This window comes from Balaenoptera musculus, chromosome 18, assembly GCF_009873245.2.
Source record: "Balaenoptera musculus isolate JJ_BM4_2016_0621 chromosome 18, mBalMus1.pri.v3, whole genome shotgun sequence".
Classification (NCBI taxonomy): Eukaryota; Metazoa; Chordata; class Mammalia; order Artiodactyla; family Balaenopteridae; genus Balaenoptera; species Balaenoptera musculus.
In genome coordinates this window covers 58,573,040-58,595,057 of record NC_045802.1, presented here as the reverse complement: position 1 = coordinate 58,595,057, position 22,018 = coordinate 58,573,040, and positions in this window count along the sequence as shown.

Genomic DNA, 22,018 nt, shown 5'->3' with positions numbered 1-22,018 from the left:
AGTTTTAAAAGATTATATTAACTGGGGTATTAATTTTATATTAAAATATTTAAATGAGCTTTGTGACTCAGTCATTAGTATAGAAAAAAGAAGACTAAAAGAAATAAAAGTGGTTCTCTTTTCCTTAAAGATATCACTTACTAAATGCTTGACTCTGACATTTTAACAGGGTGAAGACACATGTATTTGTTTAGAAACACGTTTGCACAATTCATATATATTAGTTCCTCACTGAGCAACTTGAATCTTCATAGGAAGATGAAACTTTCTGGTAAAGGTGAGAAGATTGAAAAAAATAAGAGTAAAAGCTCAGAAACAGGATGCTCCATCATCTTCATCTTTATGAAAGATTTTTCCCATCAGTGAGGGATGAAATGTTCATGTTTGCATCAATAACAGATGCTATTATTATGTTCAGTAGTGGTATTTTCTCCCTCTTCTAGCTTGGAAAAAAAAAAAACCTACAAAAATAATACAATTTGGTTTACTCTCTTGTTCCACTTATTCATATGGGTTGAAATAACCCAATAAATCATCAACTATAAAACACTAGTGCTAGCTCACATTTATCAGCTGATAGAACAGCAGAGTTGACCGGCAGGTGTGGCATACAAAGTATATTTCTGCCAAAGGGCTTTACAGATCGGAGAAAAATAAAGTTAAGAATGCTAGAAAAATGTTACCTCTTATGGCGGTGGTTCTAGCTTTCATTAACTGAAGTAAAAAAAAATTCTAATATTTCTCATTTTATCATACTTATTTTTAAAAAATAAAAAACTTTTTTGTCACAAATAGAAAGTGATAGAGGCATTTATAGAAAAAATTGATACGGGGGAAAGTATGGTATTAGAATAAAATAAAGCAGTCATATACTTCGTGATAACTATCTTTTTACTTTGTTTCCTTCTAAGTTTTAATTTTTCTCAAAATACCACCCACTTCATAATTATGTATATATAAACACATATTGCATAAAATGAATTAGCAAAAATTACAGCTCTTGGTATTTTCTAAAGGCTTTAATATGTTAAATAAATTAATCCAAAACAATCTAATTGGCTAGATATAATTATTTTCCCTGTTTTATAAACACAGGACATAAAGAACAAGTTCTTTTTTCATTCATATTGTATTCCTTTTGATTTTTTAATGTGAATAAGTCTTACCTTAGTATTAACTTTTGGTCAACTAAGGTAACTTGATAATAAGTATTTGTTTCTACCTCTAACCTCTCATAAAATTTACAGAAATTGCACAGATAATATAAAACAAGAAATTTTAAGAAATTTATAATGTATACATTCAAGTAATACCAGCTTACATGGAACTGTTAAGTGAATTTAGGAAGTTTGCAGGATTCCAGTCCAATATAACAAAAAAAATCTGTTTCTATTATGTAAAAAACAGAAACTAAAACAAAACACCACCATTTAAACAGCATCAAATATCCAAGAATAAAATTTTCAACATTTGTGTAAGATATTAAAGAAGAACTAAATGAGTGAAAGGATGTACCACACTCATGACTTTTAAGACTCAGTGTTGTTAAGATGTCACCAATTGATCTATAGATTCATTGTAATCACAATAAAAATCCCAGCATGTTTGTTATGAATATTAATGAGAAATTTATAATATTTATAAGGAAATATAAAAGACAAAAAATAGCAAAGACGATTTTGAAGAACAAAGCTGAAATATTATCTATCTCCGTATATATACATATATATGAATGTATATATACACATACAGATGTAACTGGCTCAAATATAGACAAATACAGTGCTATAGATGAATGTCATAAAGATAATATTAAGGCAAAGAATTTATATACAAATGTTAATGTACTGTTCAATGCTATTTAAATACAATTCAAAAACAGGCTAAACTAATCTATGAGTAAACTAACACAAAGGATCAAATTGTCAAATTGTCAAATCTGAGCTCTTACAAAAAGTTAAGCTTTACTGGTAAGTACAAGGATACAGGCAGTCAACAGTGTCAGAAAAAGCCTGGTAAGTCTACATATGGAGGGTGGTTCCAGGGTCCTTTCTATATCAATCCTAGATGACTTAGCCTAGAATTACGGACAAGGCTCCAGTTGAAGTTTTGTGGTTTTACATCCACAACAGAAGAGCATTTAGTTTATGAGACATCTCCATTGTCTTTTAATATTTATGTGCCATTTTCTAAGGAGTCATGCCTATTTAACTCATAGATTCTGGACTTACTAACTATATACATTTCTTAATCAGGGACATCCTTTTTAGGACATTCCATAAGATAAACATCCTTCTCTTAGCAGGTACTATTTGCCTATTTACGTAGAAGTTCAGTTATCATTTTAAAAGGAAGCTTATGTCCATAATTCTAAATCAACTCAGTATGCCTTTAGAGTTTAAATAAAATATATTTCTTTCTGCTCTCAGTCTCTTCATACTCTACAAGTTCTACACAATCTACAGATTGTTATTAAATTCAGTTTCGTATGCATCACTTTCCTGCTCAATTTTTTGTGTGTGGCAGTGATGAAGAAATAGCATATATGAGAGTAAGAAAAATTGGTTAAGCCTGGTGATTCGGATACAAAGATAACATATGCTGCATCTACTTAATTATATTAAAACAAATGGGTAAATCATTGTAAAATATTTCTTTTATGATTTAATACATAATTACTCTAATCTTTATATATTTGTACGATTTGGTACCTTAATCACTACTGTATATTATCTATCAGGGGATTCAGTTATTTCTCTGTTTTCTCTTTAGAGCTTTTTAATAAAATGTATCTTTTAATATTTTATTATTAAAGTATCTGGATATGCTGCAAATTTTGTAAAAAAATTTTTTTAAAGGAGATTATGCCTAGTTGGTTCTCTTCTTTTCTTTCCATTAGGCTTTCCTGGTAATCAGAAGAGAAATGAATTATAGGTCAGTAGTTTTAACTCCTCCCTCTCTAGTTGGACAGAAGAAAGAGTACTGGACTAGGGAGTGACACAAGAGAAGTTTCTAAGGTTCTGGTAATATTCTTGATCTAAGTGATAGTTATATTGGTTTGTTCAATAGGTAAAAATCCATTAAACAACAAGTTTGTTCACTTTTCTCTGTGTATCTTATGTTTTAATGAAAAAGGTTACTTCAAAAGTGACTAGAGGGCTTCCCTGGTGGCGCAGTGGTTGAGAATCTGCCTGCCAATGCAGGGGACACGGGTTCGAGCCCTGGTCTGGGAAGATCCCACATGCCACGGAGCAACTGGGCCCGTGAGCCACAATTACTGAGCCTGCACGTCTGGAGCCTGTGCTCCGCAACAAGAGAGGTCGCAATAGTGAGAGGCCCGCGCACCGCGATGAAGAGTGGCCCCCACATGCCGCAACTAGAGAAAGCCCTCGCACAGAAACGAAGACCCAACACAGCCATAAATAAATAAATAAATAAATTAATTAATTAATTAAAAAAAAATTTTAAAAAAAGAATATGATAAAAAAAAAAAGTGACTAGAAGTTTACTTAAAAATGACTGAGGAAATGAGAAAGCTGACAGGAGAAATAATAGCAATACACTATTTATATTATAAATATTTGCCTAATACTAATGTTAAAATATTATGAAAAAGTTTTAAAAAGTTGTTATTGTAATAAACATAATTAAACATTACAATTCTATATTTGTGATTCTTTATTATGATTTTTGTTATAGCATTAACCTGATATTTTAATTTTTCACAGATTATAATCTGGGCAATATTTCTATTCCATATCAATCACTAGTATTGATTTTCTGTTAAAATTGTCCTATGAGGTGTTTCTGTTAACTTCTTTCATAAAGATTCGATTTGATCACTTTTTATATTATTTCTAAGGGAAATAGGGGTGGGAAATAATTTTGAGGTTTAAATTGAAACCTAGGAAGGATGTTTGAGCAATTTTTTGCTATAGTTGTAATTCAACAGATTTCAAAATTGTGAATATAAGCCATTGTCTTCAAAGTAGGATTTCTATGAGGCACTTAATTTTTTCTTTCTGTCACACAGCCCCCAAATTAATGTACATTAATATATGCAAGTCAATGAGATTAAGCAATTAATCAAAATCATAGGAAAATGAGTAGTGATTTTTAGAAATTTTTCAAAGTGGTGAAGGGACTATGGACAAGCACCTGTTATTTGACAAAAATAGAGATTATACTGTTCCAGAGAATTTTAATATTATGAGAATGTTTTGGTGTGGTAAAATATGTGATAAATTTTTCTATAGACAATGTGGAAGAGAATTAATTATGCTTTGGCAAATAATAATTTATGCCTTTGGTGATTATTTAATTATCTATATGTAATATGCTAACATGAGTAACTTTTCACATAATGTTTCATAAAACAGAAATTATTGTTAAAATACGTAGTTTTTAAAAAAAATGTTAAATGAAATGTATTCTTAGGCAGATTAAAAACTAACATATATGGATATATATGGATTATTATTTTGTGAAATATTTATTGTGATATATGAAGTTAATTCTCTCAACAGGTTGGCATTAATAAACCCATTTTCAAGATGAGAAAGTTAATGCACAGATCACACAGTATTTACTTTAGCTAAATTTTGAACTGAGTTCTTACTGAATCTAAGAATACTGCTTTGATTACACCACACTAGTAATCTAAATGACAGTGAAATTTAAATTAACAACTACATCTATAGAATGAAATATCACTGCATTAAATTTGAAAATTCCAGCATTTCAAATATTAATATTTTAAGATACTGGCTAGTGGAAGAGATTAAATTTGTTGTATATGAATGAAAATCCAGTTTGAGACTTTTAAAGTGATCTCAGATATTAGGCTAAATTAACATATTTATAGATAATAAATTTCTACCTACAAAATTTGATACTTAATGCAGTTAACAACATCCCTAGAGAGTCACTGTCCCACCCCTCTGCCAAAAAAAGATGGTATCTTGGAAAAAATATCCTTTGCAGGATATTTCTTTAATTCAGATCATGCAATTTTGGAAATAGGTATAAGTCATATTCAACAATATCTTTTATTAATAATAAAACAGATGACATTTTAATTTATACTTCTGTCACTCAACTGGGCCCAAACTTGAGAGGGTAAAATAAGTGCTATTATTTGACTCTTGTAAAACCTCAATTTTAATGGTAATTTTACTTACAGATAATGATTTAAAAATCTGTAAAAACATAATGAAAAAACTGTCTAGTGAGTTTTAGAGATGTTCTCCCTCCTCACTCCCCCCATCAATGATGGTATGGTTAGTTGATGATCTTTTCAGAGGGAACTTTGCTAGTAAAGAAAAATATTTGGGGCTGCTACTATCAAGCAAAATTTTCTCTAGAATAGCTACACTCTGCTGCTGAAGGCCAGTTTCCTTATTCCAAGCGTTAACAACACATTCTCAATACAAGAATAGATCTCTCTAAGAAATAATTGGCAATGTAAGACTGAGGTAATTGTTAAAAAAATATTCCCAAAGTAGCCACAAGTTTTGCACAGAATAGCTCAACACTTCATAAGTATCAAGCTGCTCTTTCTGAGAGAAATATGAATCATAATATTGCTACAGAAAATGTTCATTAAACTAAATGAGAGTACAATTAGCTTCCAAAAAATCTTAAGTATTCCAATTTTCTGTCAAGAGGAATTGTACATCCAAAATATGTTTATTAACTGTAGTCTGTTAAAACTTTTGATTTCAGGAATATTTTTTACTACTTTTTAAGAATATTTACCTCAAAAGAACTTCAAATGCAATTTCAAATATAATGTCACATTGCGTGTGTTATAAATGATGGAAATATTCATAGTTTTATTTAAATTTTTATTCTTTTTTTCATGATTCAAATAAAAAACTTCATTTGTAAAAAAATGAGTTCACTCAATCAAATTTATATGGCAACTGTGCTATGTTCTAGAAATGTATCTGTATCAAGGTAAATATTAATATTTTCCATCTTGATTTTATAACTTAAATGATTTCATGAGATACTTGGTCTTGGTTTTCTGTTTGGTTATAAGAACTATGTGCCTAAAGTGCTGATTGAATTTAAGAAAACTTTTTATTGAATTCTAATTTCAGCAATATTGTGGAATCCTCACACTATAAACATCTCTACGTATTATTAAATTATAGAAAAATTTAAATGAGTAAATGCCCTAAAAGAAATTAAGAGAAATCACTTAGGCCAAAAGCACACCTGAAACATAGATCTATGAAGGTAAGAAATTCTTGAATCTTTAATATATGACAGGCATATCTATGAATAGAAGTAGCTTTAGGATTTTAGGGTACAGAGAGATGATTAAGGCTATATTAAGAAGTTAACTTAAAGACCATACATCATAGATCTGTAACACAGAAAATGGACACAGTAGAGAAAACACTTTTCGCAAAACAATGCAGATACAAAATGTTTAAGTGTTTATCACAGACTTACCTCCTTATAAAGGAAAAATGAATTCCTTTAAAAGTTTTTGCCATTGGTTAGCCCTCACAATGGCCTGGAACCCTGCTTTATGCAATTTTCATGGCCCATAACACACACACCACACAAGAACACACACTCATACAACTGATGTCTAAGGCATACATAATTACCAGTATAGAGTTCAAAAAAATAGATGCTTTTAATATGAAAGGAAAAAATAATTTAAAAACACTCAAGGAAAGAAATCATGCTGAGTGAGAGTTGGCAGTAAAAACAAACATCAAAAATGCAAATAATACAAAATCCAGATACCAGAAATTTCATGCCTAGTATATGAATGAATAAGATACACGCACACACGTAGGTGTATAAGTTGGTATGTGTATACATATGTATGAGTGTTTAAATTTTATATATATACAATTTAATGTAAGAATAAAAAATGAGTCAAGAGCAGAAGCCTATTAAAATGATCAGGAGTATTGAAAGGTAAACAAATGTAATTCTTAGTAACAAAAATATAAATTTTAAAATTAACACTTAGTGCAATTCTTAAATACAATGGTAGAAATTTGATCTGAACATTCTCCACTGCATGCAGCTACGACAGAGAAAGAGAACATAAGAGAAGTGTGTAGAGACATGGAGCTTTGGGAGAAGACTCAAAATATATCCAATTAGAGTTCTAGAAAAAATAAAACAGAGTATGAGTTAAAAAAACCTTCGCAAGGTTAATGATTTTGAAATTATCAAATTACTGAACAGTGTGAATCTGCATTTTCAGAAAGCACAAATAATAACAAACATTATAATTATAAATGAGATTCACTAATAGAAATTTCTATCATAAATTTTAGAACACTAAAGGAAAACATCTTTAAAGTAATCCGAGATAAATATACATATAAAATGAAGTACATATATTTACACACACAGATACACATACAGATAAACGCTCACATTTATAAAGGGATCATCATGAATTATATATGTAAATTCTTAAAAGCTACAATGAAACTCAGATTACAGAGCACTAATAGTTTTGAGTCCGGTGGTAAGATAAAACAACATCAAAGTACATACACACAAAACATTGCAAGCTTAGAATTCTCTACCCTGGAATTTATCTTTAATGAATGGATGCCAAGTAAGGATAATTTCATAGAAATAAAAACAAAGTCATGTTATCACTCTCAGGAGTAAAAGGATTTCTAAAATTTGAAGTTTAGAAAAAAAAAAGAAATTATCCCCAAATTTCTGTCTGAAAGCTATTGTATTAATCTGAAGAGAGAGCAAAAGAAAAAATCTTATGAGTACATCTCAAAAAACATCACTAGATAAAATAATCATAAAGATGACTAATTTGAGAGGTTAGAAAATACAAAATAGATTTACTAGCTGGAGAGAAACAGCATGCAAGCCAAGAAGAGGGTGATTAGTGAGAGGACACTACAGTCTTTATGTTGAGAAAAAAGAATAGTGAAGAAAGTAATATATATAAAACATTCTTTTACCGTGATAATTTTTTCATGTGTACACAATGGATTAATAAGTGCCATGTGACTATGATGTGTACCTGTTTTACTGAAAACAATTAAATAAAATATACCTTCTTTTTTAAAAAAGAAATCACACAGGTATTTTCATTTAATCAAACTAACATATTTTATTTTGCAAATATCAAGAAAGAGGAAATACAACAAGGTCTATATATTGTTTGGATTATTGGTAATGCATATTATGACATCAAATTCACACCGTTCCTTTCGTGACAAAATTTTTGTTAATGAAAGCAGGAAGCTATCAAAAAGAATTTCTTCCAGAATATAATGGGTTTACAGGGCAAAGCAAATATGAAAGAATGAAAAATCTTATCTTGAGGCATCACAAAAATCAACACACTTCTAGGTAAAATAATCCAAACATGATAGATTAACACATTTCTGCATATGCTCTTTTGTGACTTGAAACAGAGTAGAAGTTCTTTTCTGAAAAATGACATCATCTTCTTCCAAAGGTCTTGAATTTCTTTCAGTTTTCTGAAGCAGATTATTGTAGAATTGCCAACTACAACATTTTCCATCAGTAATTATTGGGGTAAAACTTCTGATGTCATTCAGTGCAGATAGTTCCTGGTTTTCATCACTGATGTGACCTCTGAATGTATCAAAGTATAAATGTCATTTTGTGAACTCAGCTAAAACTAATCTATGAAAACTAAAAAAACAGTGTTTCCATATAAACAAAAATGTCAAAAGAAGAATGTATTTCAGAGTTCTGTACACAAAATGAGTAATCGGGGGCATCATATTTGCCTACTTTAGTGTAAATATATTCATCTTATTTTGATACACTGTTTTATATGCCCTGCATCCAACTCAACATCTATGAAAAAATTTATAGTTAGGGGTTTTGATCAACCACTTAAGAAGTTTTGTTGTGACATAAAGTCCATTAGAATTTCTCTAATACACAGATATTTGCATCATCCCTATCATGATCAGCCCTCTCAGCTCCTAACTTTGCCTGACATCATCAAGTTATGTATATTCCTCTGTGGCTGGCTAGTTCCTCTCACTGTTGTATTTGTGAGTTTCATCTACAGTCCCTATAGGAATAATCCATTATTTTCTATTGTTGAATAGCTTAACTGCAATTGATTCATTAATTCCACCATTAATGGACATGTGTTGTTTTCAACTTGGATTATAGTGAAATTCTGTGAAGAATGTAAAAGTGGTATTGCCACATAATAGAAGAGGCATGGAATTTTTTTCTTTTAATTGGCAGGGATCATTGCATCCTTGGCAAACTAGTCTTTCTATAATTACAAATTTAGTGGTTGAATAGCAGTATCTCATTATGGTTTACATGTGTATTTCCATATTTGCTAAGAAGAGTGAGAATCATCATAAATATCTTTGTAGGTTTAGATATACGTTGTGTGAAAGGCAAAGGCAGAGCTGAGTCGGAAATTTATAGCTATTTAATTTATGTCTTTATTATATTTATTATATGAGCTATTTAATGCTTACATTAAAAAAAAAGAAAGATCTGAAATCGATCTAACTTTACAACTTGAGGAATTAGTAAAAGAAGAGAAAACTAAACCCAAAGCTAGTAGAAGGAAGGACACATACACATTATGAAGCGATTTTAATATACAAAATAAATCCAAATCTGAACATGGACTACGCTAGAGTTACAGTCACACTAAAATTTATAATTTTCTATCTAAGGAGAGCAAAATATGCCAATATATACCCATTTAATGTATAGCATTCTGATAAGGTGGAATTAATTGTAGGTTTTAAAACTGTATTTAGGATAAGTAAATTTTATTTTTATTTTCAAGGAACATTATTATGGACACCAAGAGTCTATGATTTATAGAAAATGACGGTGATATGTAACCATTACTATGAAAGGAAATATAATGCGTTTTTAAATTTAATTAGTTAGTGAGTATCTTGTTGCCTAAGTAGCCTCCTCCAACAAACCTATATTCTTAATGTCTGTTTTGTCTATTTTTTACTCACATTTTTACTTTATACTTATGGTTTTTAGTGACATATGAAGTGGCAGTTTTTAATTTTCATGGGAGAGAAAAAATATTGACTGTGAATGATGGATAGTGATTGATACTGAAGAGGATAAAGGTAAAATGTTACTGAAGAAAAATGGAAAATATTTAAAAACACAGTTTCAGTGTGGAAAGAAGACGAGTACTGTGGAAAGGCTATTAAATTCAGTGGTAAAAGAGTCTATTTGAATGGCTTCAGGGATAAAAACAAATTATAAGAGATGCTTGGAGAGTAAAAATTTTGTGTAAAATTATTTTAGTATTCTCTCTGTTGTTTATTGAATATAATTACTAGTGATTAATGAGGTTGGAGTGTATATAGTGGACTGACGTAAGAGTTCAGGGAATATTTTCCTAATGATTACTTATAAGATATATTTAAAATATTAAATTTTATCAGTCAGGTTAGGAGTTACTCCAGTTTCTGATCATCTTTGGCAAGCCTATTTCTTAAGAAACATAAAGCAAGAAAGACCAAAACCTCTTTATCAAGATTAAATGAGCTGGAATGACATGTGGAGGACTTATTTTAACAGACACCAATCAATCACGCTATAACAGAAAGTGTGCTGTACTGATGAAACATGCAGGGTGGCCATTAAGTCTGGAAACACAGATAATATTTCATTTGTAGAGTAATATACAATATGTATACAAAATATGCCGATACGCCCATTCATTATGAATATACGCTTATATTTCCAGAATCACGTTACTCTGCTGTTAAAATCAGATAATGAATAATTTATAGGCATTTCAATAATTTTTCTATAAAAAGGAGTGAATTTCATTTCTATTTAACTTTTCTCCTTGGTTCAGTGTGTACTTCATTCCCATTTCACCTGGTTATACCTACAGTCAATCACTGGACAAATATTAGAAGAAAAGTAGGAGATAAGAAGCAGTTTTAATATTTTTTAGTTAGTAATACAATGTCAGTTGGTAGCAAATAGAGGTGAATAGAGGTGTACAGCAACTAAAGGACTTGATCATGATACATCCTTAGAAGAGAACTGTTTCGCTTTTGTAACTATGTAACACACTTATCAACTCTTTCTAGACTATAGCTCTGAGATGCAATAGCATTTAACATCTATTCATACCTGGGTTAAATATATTGGAAGGTTTAAGAAAGGGTGGAACATTAATTGACAATATTGATCATGTAAAATACATGTAAATCTGTATTTACATTGGATTTTACACAGCCTTATTAGTATCTTGCGACAGTCCAGTCCAGATTTTTCCTCCCACTCCCAATTATCTTGAATTCTACATATCCTTACTGCCTCAGCCTTATTTTAGGAGCATTACCTTCACAGACATAGAGTATTTAAAAATTCCCAGCACAAATTCAAATCAGTCAGTGCCTGAGAAAAATAAAAAGAATTTACAACAGTCACAATCCTGGAAGAAATGACAATGTGCATTTTCTCTGATATTTCTGTATATAAAATACATCGTAGAGACAGACCCAGGCGTTATGAAGCTTAAAGCTTATAAAATTAGTGGCAGTGGTGGGCTCTTTAAAATAAAGTAATGCTAAATATCACACCTTGACATTTTTAATAAGAGATAATAATGCAAACACATTCATAAGTTTTGCTAGGGTCTTGGAAAGGTACCATGAAATGCTCTCAAAGTTAAAAAATTAAATAAGTAAAAACATGGCAAATCAATAAAACTAATGTACTCTGGGTAGGGAATGTATTGGATTTATCTTATATTATTTAAGGCAGACAAGGGTATTTTTCACAACTTAGATTTAGGCAACTTGAGCTCAATAACCCGTGTTTTGATTTTTCCTTAATTGTTTTATATGTTTGTTTCCTTAACTGTTGTATATAGTGTCTCTGATCAGATCTCAAAACAATCTAGTACTTAGGTTTTTATTCCAAAGATTTTTAAATGGGCAATGATTACCACAGAAAAACTTTCCAAATATACAGAAGAAAGTGCTGCTTTGAAAACCCTAAAAGACTCACAAAGGCACTCATCCATACAAACAACTAGTAGTACTCAATTAGCAAAAGATTACTTTGGAAAAAGTAAAGTGGGTATAAGGGATATGAGTTGATACAAATTTATATGTAATTACAAGCACATATTTTGTTGGAAAATTTTAAAAAGTAATTAATTCAGTATAACTTAGAGTAAATGCTAGTCTAACCTTTGTTCAGCTATATTTTTCTTCTAAAATATTCTACTATATCATAATACAAAATTGAAATCAATATTGATAATAATGATAAGTACTTGTACTGGTTCATTAAAGCCCTACAAATGTCCAGCATGTATTAGATACTAAATTACTTTATATACGTTGGTAAAGATGCAAATAATGTGCCTAAAGTAACACAGCTAACAGGCAGCAAGGATAGGACTCAGTTCCTTGTAATTCTTTTTAATCTTTATCTACTTAATATAAACATGTAGGAAAAAATCAAATATATTACTATTTTAGTTTTATGTATTTGATTATTGTAATTGAAGAAATTTTGTGTGGTATATATCTTTCAAATATTTTATACATATGTACAAACTTTATTTTTATTATAATTTGAGTTATGATTTTTCATAAAGTATTTTAAAATACATATGTGTAAGTGATGGGCTGAGCTGTGACCCCTCATAATTTGTTTGTTGAAGTCCTAACCCTCAGTACTATGTGACTATATATGGGTATAGCATCTTTAAAGAGGTAACTAAATTAAAATGAGGTCATTAGGATGGGCCCTAATCTAATATTAGTGGTATCTTTATAAGAAGAAGAGATTAGGACACAGACACACTCAGAGGGAAGACTACTTGGAGACTTGGAGAAGACTGTCATCTACAAGCCATTGAGAAAGGCCCCAGAAGAAACCAACCCTGCCAACACTGATCTCCAACTTCTATCCTCCAAAATTGTGAGAAAATAAATTTCTGTTGTTTAAACCATCCATTCTGTGGTATTTTGGTATGGCAGTCCTAGCAAGCTAATACAGAATATATATTTTTCTTTTACTTATTTGGGGCATGCTTCTAAACCTCTTTGTATAAATACTCTTCTTTATTGTTGAAATTGATTTCTTGTTTTGTAAAATTTAATAATATTTAGCTAGGAATAAATTAAAATAACAAATATGACATTATCATGTCTTGCATAAATCAAGCTTTCCTGTGTAATTTGACATTTTAGATCTTATTACAGTATATTCTAGAAATTCTTTTTCTCTTGTTTTATCTATTTCTTTACTTATTGTTTTCAAAATATTACCTAGACAGTATCTCCTGTTCCACTGTTTTCACGTGATTAGTAAGAGTCAGTCCCAAATGGTGCATTGGTAAACATTTGTAGAATACTTTTTAGTACTTGCCAGACTTGGCCTTCAGATGGTGTCTGCAATGGATACTTGTTGACAGACACTGTTGGTGATACAGTCACCTGGCATCTTTTGTTCTGTGTATTTGAGGTTTCACTCTTGCATAGAATACACACAACACACAGTTAAAAGAAATGACTAGATAAGAAATTTATGATTTGTTCATTTCATATATTTACTGAATTTTTACTCTGTGTTGGTTACTTATAATCTACACCCCGCCCCCCCAAAAAAATGTTAACCACGTCTTTTCTATTTAACAGCACATAAATTTAACACTCTCAGAGCTTAAGAGGTTAATTAAAGCCCTAGGTCTTAATGGTCAGGGGAAAGAAAAAAAACAAAACATTTTTTAAACTTATTTTTTCTTATCACAAGTCAATTATTTCAAGTCCACACAGCCAGTGAGGTATAAAGAAAGATTTAAAAACTATGGATGTGTCTCTAAATCCCATGCTCTTAAAAATTACAGATTAAAACTTTATGGATTTTGGAAAGGCACTGGAATCTAAAAATTAGTTGTAAAGAAGTAAGTGAATGGTAATTAAGGTCAGCCAAGCTAAGTCAGAGACCAAGCAGAATAAAAAGAGTAAGGGTTCTGAAATGATAACAATTACAGGATCAGAGTGGATCCTCCTTTTAGCTGTGTGTGTGTGTGTGTGTGGGTGTGTGTGTGGGGGTGTGTGTGTGTGTATCTTTCTGAATTTCAGTTACTATGCTAAGGAAGCAAAGTGTAGAACAAAAGACTGTCTGATCTTGATGAACATTAAACCTAGCCATGAGCTTACAGAATAACAAGAGTTAACTCTATTTCAGATAACGAGCTGTGTAAAGACGATCATTGTTTATAGAACTCAGAACCTAATAGATAAAATACACACTAAAATATTTCATACAGCATGATTAGAATATTTCATACAACATCTACTGACCAAGATTTATGCTATCCAGAAGAATGATTAATTTTTTCTAAGGGAATTTGGAAATGTTAAGAGATAAAGGTGACATGTGAGCCAAGTCTTGAAATAAGGTTGACATGGTCTAGTTTTGTATGATGATTAGGGTCCCACACCATTCCAGATTACATGTATCAAACCCTTAGTCTTCATACTAAAAAACTGTTGAGCTAGGGTACACAGTACTCACAACAGTAGTCTCTCCCACTACTTCACCGCAACCACTCCAATCTTTAACATCAGCCTCACTCTCCCTGTAATTACATTTTTAAACTTCGCGCTCCTCAAACTTCACATCCTTCTTCCTCTTTCAATCTCAGTAGATGCCATTTCCTATGCTGAAAAAAATACATGCACTTCAAACATCTCATCTATCCATTAAATCCTGTAAAATTACCAGCGACTGTGCTCATGCTCTACTATTTCTATCCTTTTAAAAATGATTTTTATTCCTGATTGGAGGACAATTTCTCTACTGTGATTTACATTGTATTTCCCATTTCTTTGACTATTTAAATTATTATTCACATTGCGTCCTCTTCTTTATTTTCAATTCTACCTCTTGCTCATTTATCTCATTAGTGTTTCAATATATTCAAATATATCCCCTGTTATAAATAAAAAGTGTTTTCTGGGATCCACTTGCACTTGAAACGACTGCTTTATCTGTGACAAACCATTCAAATGGGAAAAAAAAGTATCAGAAGTCTTCACTTAGGATTTCCAGTTTCTCATTTTCCATTTGCTTTTACAGTCACTCTAATTTGAATGTTATCAGTGAATCCAGTGATACTGATTGTTGCTAGCATTAGTGAAAACCTTTTAGTCCTCAACTTTGTTGACAGAGCAAGCCTTACAACTGTAGAAACACCATGACATTACTGGGCTTTTCCAAACTTCTGCATGTACCACTTGATCGGGCCTGCTGTGAAATCACCACTAGTCTTTTAAATTCCAGCAGATTACATTATTATCACAGCACTACCAGACATCTTCAGTTAAGAATGGCATAATGAAAAAAAAATAAAGTTTATCTAAAAATATAATTTTAGAACAATTTTTATTTGATTTATTCCACACTTCTGAAATTCAGATAAAGAATCTTTGTTAAATAGCATCCATGATCTTTTCCTTAATGTTTTGAAGCTTTTCTTTGTCACACATTTATGTTTTGATAAATACAATTAGATTTTGGGAGTGAATTAGAATTTGAGCAATAATTCATGTTGCTCAATGTGAATTATGGAATCCATCTTGTTGATTTTTCTTAAGCTTCCGCCTTTTCTTTCAGGAAGAAAGAAAGGAGGAAAAAAAGGAAAGAGAGGAAGAAAAGAAGGAAGGAAGAGAGGGAAAAGAAGATAGAGAAAAGGGGGAAAAGTTGAGCATTATCACTCTTTTTATACAAAGTAATTACAAATTTTAGAGAATACAGAAAATCAACATGTAGAAAATGTAAAATACCCAAATCCCACTAGTATGCAAGCCTTATAAGAGGTTGTGAAAATATGCATTTTTCTGTATCTGCAACTATTCAATGAATCTCAAAGCATATATTGATGCCCTATGACTTAATTTATTTCATAAAATTTTCTAATAACTATCATTTAAACAGTTCAGCTTACATTTACATATTTAAATAAACAATGTAATCAAAATTTAAATAAGAAAATTCTGCAGTAATGTAAAAATTTTACCAAACAAATAAACATTAAGTAATTAATTAAATATTATGTTTCTTTTTTATCTACTTATAGATTTGGAGAGCCTTTTGACATAGTAATATAATACCTACTTTCATTTTCTTTTCTTTTTTTTTTATCTCTGCTTACAATAATTCCAGCTCTTTCTAATTTATTTTTAGTACTTATGTTAAAGCAATGGGTTTGGAAAAAAAAAGAGTTACTTATAAAAATACAATAAGAGGTATAATTTAATTAGCTCTTACAATATTCAAGGCGCTGGGTATGTGTTATTTATTACTCACATCAAACACTGCTTTTATTTTAGTGTTTTCATTTTATAGAAGTGAAAGAAGATTTAAATAACTCACCTAATCTAATACATGGGGAGCACCATTCTGAATTCAAGTATCATGTGAATTGGAAGCCCATGCACTTACACACCAAGTGAAATGCCCTTCATCTCTGAGTTGCTCTCCTTGATAATATGCATGGGACCTAATGAAGTGAGTTTATTTAGTAAAATTATATGATGTAGATGTGGAACAGTTGTTTTAAAAGAGTAAATTATTGTTTGTTTCTTTTCAGCATTTTGTAAATTTATGAATACATTATTTTTCCAAGCAAATGTATATGAAAAACGCTATCTACCACCAGCCTAAGTTCACAGCATGACATGTTTAACACCAATAGCAGTTTTGGTCAGGAATGTCATCTTACAAACACACCTATGTCAGCCTTAGTTTTCTTGTTTCAATTCAGGCCATACAAAACTTAGTTGGCCAGAGGTTAGCATTTTAGGTCATTGGTTTAAGGAAAGTATTATGTTCCCAGTTACCATGTGAGCCTTAGGAAAGAAAAATAAATATGTGCTAAAAATGAAATCTTAAACAAGACAGTTGTGTTTTAACTTCTCAGTTATTAAATATAATCTTTTGAGGTTGAAATCACTAGGCATATCCCACAGGTTGTCCACTTAGCTGACTTTCCAAGTGTAAGATTCCTTGAAGGGAACTGAAGAACATATCGAAATCTAATCAGAGGTTGGAGTCCTACATCCTCAATATAAACCAAAATATTCACTCACAGTGGAATAATAACACTCTCTACATTACACTGAAAATTCCGGTGCAACATTTTGTATCCCTACTATACTAAAAAAATGGCAAATTATTTAGACAGAGTTTAGTGGCTAGTGTGATGCATGGGATAATGTAGATATTCATTTTTTTTAAGCTGGAAATTTATTCTTCAGCTAAGACTTACAGGATATTAATCTGCTCTCACTGTCATGACAACTTTTTAATATAAGGGGAGAATACACACTGAACTAAATAATAAGCTTTGCCAGCTATCTTCCTAAAGAAAATATCATGTTAATTATATCTTGCATTTGCACATGAATTTTAAGGATATTCTGTACATTCCATTTACTACTGAAATATAATTATGTAGAAATAATTTTTGAAATTATAGAGCAAGTCATTTAAAACTATGTTTTATAAGAGAAATTTATGAAATTTTCTTAAAATACTTTAGCTGGGAACATATCTAAATTATCTGCTTTAAAAAATTGAGAATAAGTCTGTTTGCTCTAATAAGTCTTATGCAACAATTGCCATTTCAATTTGTCTCCATTGACCATAAATCATGTACAGATTAGCACTAATGAACTTCAGTAATTGAAAGAAATGTTAATTTGACATTATAATTCCCATTAACCTTTACTTTTTTTTTTGATAATTTTCACCAACTTCTATCTTTTTAAAAACTGCGGTAGCTCTTGCCATAGGATTTACTAATTTTTCATTCCAATTATACCTTTAGACATGAAGATGATTCTGTTACACACCTGACTCCTTTATATAAATTCATCTTAAATTTATGAAAATGTGTAGACTCAAACTTAATAATATCTAAGTTTCTAAAATGAAAAGGATGATATACTAGCCATGTTAAAAGAATAAAAACAAATAAAAAATAAAAACAAAGAAAATAAAAACAAAGAAAATTATGTATTTAAGATACATTTTGTTTTAAAAGAAATTTAAAGTTTTTTTTAAATTCCAGAATATCTAGAAGTTACTGAATACTCAGTAATTTCTTAGGTCTTCAAAGTAAGACAAATTCTTATTTATATCTACAAACTCAGGTCCTAGCATTATGTTTAGTCTCAGTAGATGCTCAAATTCCTTTTGAAAGAGATTTTTAAAAATACTTACTTGAAGATAAACTTTTACCAATTACGGATTTTCCCTTCTAATTTGAAATAATATCTATAGACATGTTAAAGTATATATGATATCATAATAAATTCAAACAATAGAATGGACATTCAAATGTTTATTCATTCTAGTCATTTCAATTTTGCTCATTCTGATTAGTATGCTATTTTTTCTCCCTTAATAATAATAATACAAATATGAATTTAAAAATATAGTACAGAAAAGCTGATGATTTTGGAGCCCAAATATTTCTAGTGCACCAAGATAATTAACTCAGTTAATAAATATTTTGTTTAATTCTGTGTTCCACATTTATTGTTTACATTTTTTATTTTTTTGACAGCAAAGTTGAAATAACTAAAAGAAGATAGAGAAAATTGTAGGATGTAACCAGATTTGTTAATCTAATTTTGTGGGACAAAAATGTCTAGTGAGAATGGCTTTAAAACTGATAAGAGAAAAATAAAAAAATTAATGTGCTAATTAATTTATTAAGATTTCTGGGAGTTTGAAAAGTGGATAGGACAGATGATATGAGAAAACTGAAGGCTGATCAATAATGTAGTGATTTTTATTATGAACTTTGATGAACCTGTAGAATATATAGTCTCTGGTCTATGTTAACCATAGAGAAATTTTTTCTGGTGTCACTAAAAGGCAGAGATTGTCAGAATTGAGAAAAAAAACCTGTTTATATTGATGCACTTGAAATATAAATACATAAGCTGAAAAAAATGCATTGAAAAACATATACTATGTTATTAGTGAGCAGAAGGATGGAATGGCTGTAGTAATCTCAGGTACCATAGACTTCATGTAAAATAACACTGCTGAAAAGAAATATCTTAATGACAAAAGAAGTAATTCATCATTAGGAAATGAAATTATTTGCAATTAATTCAAAGTCATGAATCAAAATGAATAGAACAAAATAGGGAGAAACTGACAAAAACAAAACCACAGTTGGTATGTTAAAAACCCTTCTCTCAGCAATTGATAAAACAACTGGACAAAATATAAGCAGCAGCAACATCAAATAGATAATTTATAGAATAATCACACATTATTTTCAAGGACAAAAGGTATGTGTATCAGATAGACCGTGAGTTTTAATGGTCTTCATACATTTCAAGGATTAAAATCAGAGTATATTTCCTTCCAAATATGGAATAAAATATTTTCAACTGAATGATTATGAGAATAGAACATATCAAAATTCATAGGATAATTCTATAACAGTACCTTGAAAGAAACGTATAGCTTTACACATTTACATAAAAGTGAAATACTAGTTTAACAGTAGTTTATAGTATATAATAGCTTAATATTAGTTTATATTAAAATATAACAGTATAATAGTAAATGTCTAAAATGAAGGAGTTATAGCTCCTCCTTAAGAAGAAAAAAGTAAATCCAATTTCAGCAAAAAGAAAAAAAATTTTTTTAAATTAGAGCCAGAATAAACAGAGAAAAAACATAAAAAAGCATTAAAGACAAAAGTTTGTTCCTTGAAAAGATTAAAATGTTTGTTAAAAACCTAGCTAGACTGATGAAGGGTAAAAAAGAGAAGAAACAATTAGTCCATATCAGAAATGAATATGGAGTCATCACTACAGACTCTATAGAAATTAAACTAATTATAATAAATATGAATAATTTTATGCCCACATATTATATATCTTAGAGGAAACATACCTTGTACTATACAACTTATTAAAATTAAACCAAATTAAACAAAAAACCTAACTAGCCCCATAAATATTAAAAAATTAAATTTTTATCCATATCTTCCCAAAAGAAATCTCCAGGTTCACACTGTTTTACTTATGGATTTTTTTTTCAACTTTTAAGGTAATATTAGCATCGATATTATACAAATCCCTGAAAAAAACAGAGAAGGAACAAACACTTCACAACCCATAAAAATACTACCATGAAAAATTACAGACCAATTTCTTACATGAACATGCTGGCACACACAGACAGACACAAACTTTATGATTTATTAACCAATGAATTCCAGACATAAAAACAGATTACACATCATGATCGATTATAGTCAACTTCAACAAAACAAGTTTGGCTTAATACTTGAATTACTAATATTAACCACATTAACAGAATATAGACAACCTACATGATTAGGGTAAAAGATGCAAAAAATTATTTGACAAAAATTAATGTCCATCCATGAGAAAAACTCTCAGTAAACTCAGAATAGAAGAGAACTGCCACATTCTGGTAACAGACATCTACAAAATATTATAGCTACTTAAAGGTGAGTTATTAAATGGTGAATTTCTAAATCCAGGAAATACAAGGATACCAACTCTCATCATTTTTATTCAACATGTTTTGAAAGTTCTCATTATTGTAATAAGCCAAGAAAACTAAAATCATACAGATTTGAAAGGAATAAATACTCTCATTTATATTTCAGATGACAACTATTTATTTAAAATACATAAAGGAATCTATGAAACACTTACTAAAACAAATAATGAATTTAGTAAATTTGCAGGATACAAGGTTAATAAATAAAATAACAGTTATATTTTATGTAATCTTAAGACACATTTGGAAAGGAAAATAAAAATAAGTTTGTTTACAATAGTGTCAACAAATTCAAAATAGGTAGGGATAAGAAAGAAGGAAGGAAGGAAGGAAGGAAAAAGAAAGAAAGAAAGAAAGAAAGAAAAAGAAAGAAAGAAAGAAGGAAAGAAAGAAAGAAAGAAAAGAAAGGAAGAAAGAAAGGAAGGAAGGAAGGAAGGAAGAAAGAAAGAAAGAAAGAAAGAAAGAAAGAAAGAAAGAAAAGAAGAAAGAAAGGAAGGAAGGAAGAAAGAAAGAAAGAAAGAAAGAAAGAAAAAGAAAGAAAAAGAAATTTCATGTTCTCTACATTGAAAACTATAAAATGTTGCAGAGAGAAATGTAAAAAGACCTACATAAATTATAAATTAAGACATGCATCATAATTATGGATTGGAAGAACAGTTTCAAGATGCTCTTTCTCTCAAAGTTGATCTATAGATTCAATCCACTCTCAGCAAAATTTATAGCAATTAAAAATTTCTGTATAAACTAACTGCTTTTTAAATATACATGAAAATGTAAGAGATCTAGAATATAAAAAGAACCCTTTTAAAAAAACAGAAGAACAAATTTGGATGATTTCCATTATCTCACTTCAAGTCCTACACCAAAGGTAGGGTATATTCAAGGAAGTATGGTGTTGGCCTAAGGGAAAACATATACAGGTATGTAGAACAAAAAAGGAACCCTACATACAGATCCACACTTAATAGGTATTTTGATTTTTCACAAAATCTTCCATATTTTCAATGGGGAAGGTAAAATCTATGCAAAAACATGGCCTAGAATATTAGGATATCCATATAGACAAAAAACTAAAACAAAAACTTAATCTCTGCCTCACCTGATTCTCAAAATTCCTTTAAGATTGACAATATAAAAAATATATGTGACACTCTAAAATCCCAAAGCTTTTAGATCAAAAGGTAGGAGAATGTCTTCCTGACACAATGGTAAGCAAGTAATATCAACTAGTCTGTTGTATCTATATGTTATTCTCCACAGAGGTCTGGATAAATGGTGCTAACCCTTGGCCAAACCAGAATGTATTTACTGATTGATGAAGATCTGCACAAGGACTTGAGACATACTGGATACACCATATACATACCAATGTTTACAGAATACAGGTGGACTAATGGCTTGTCTGGTTTCACTCTATGACCAG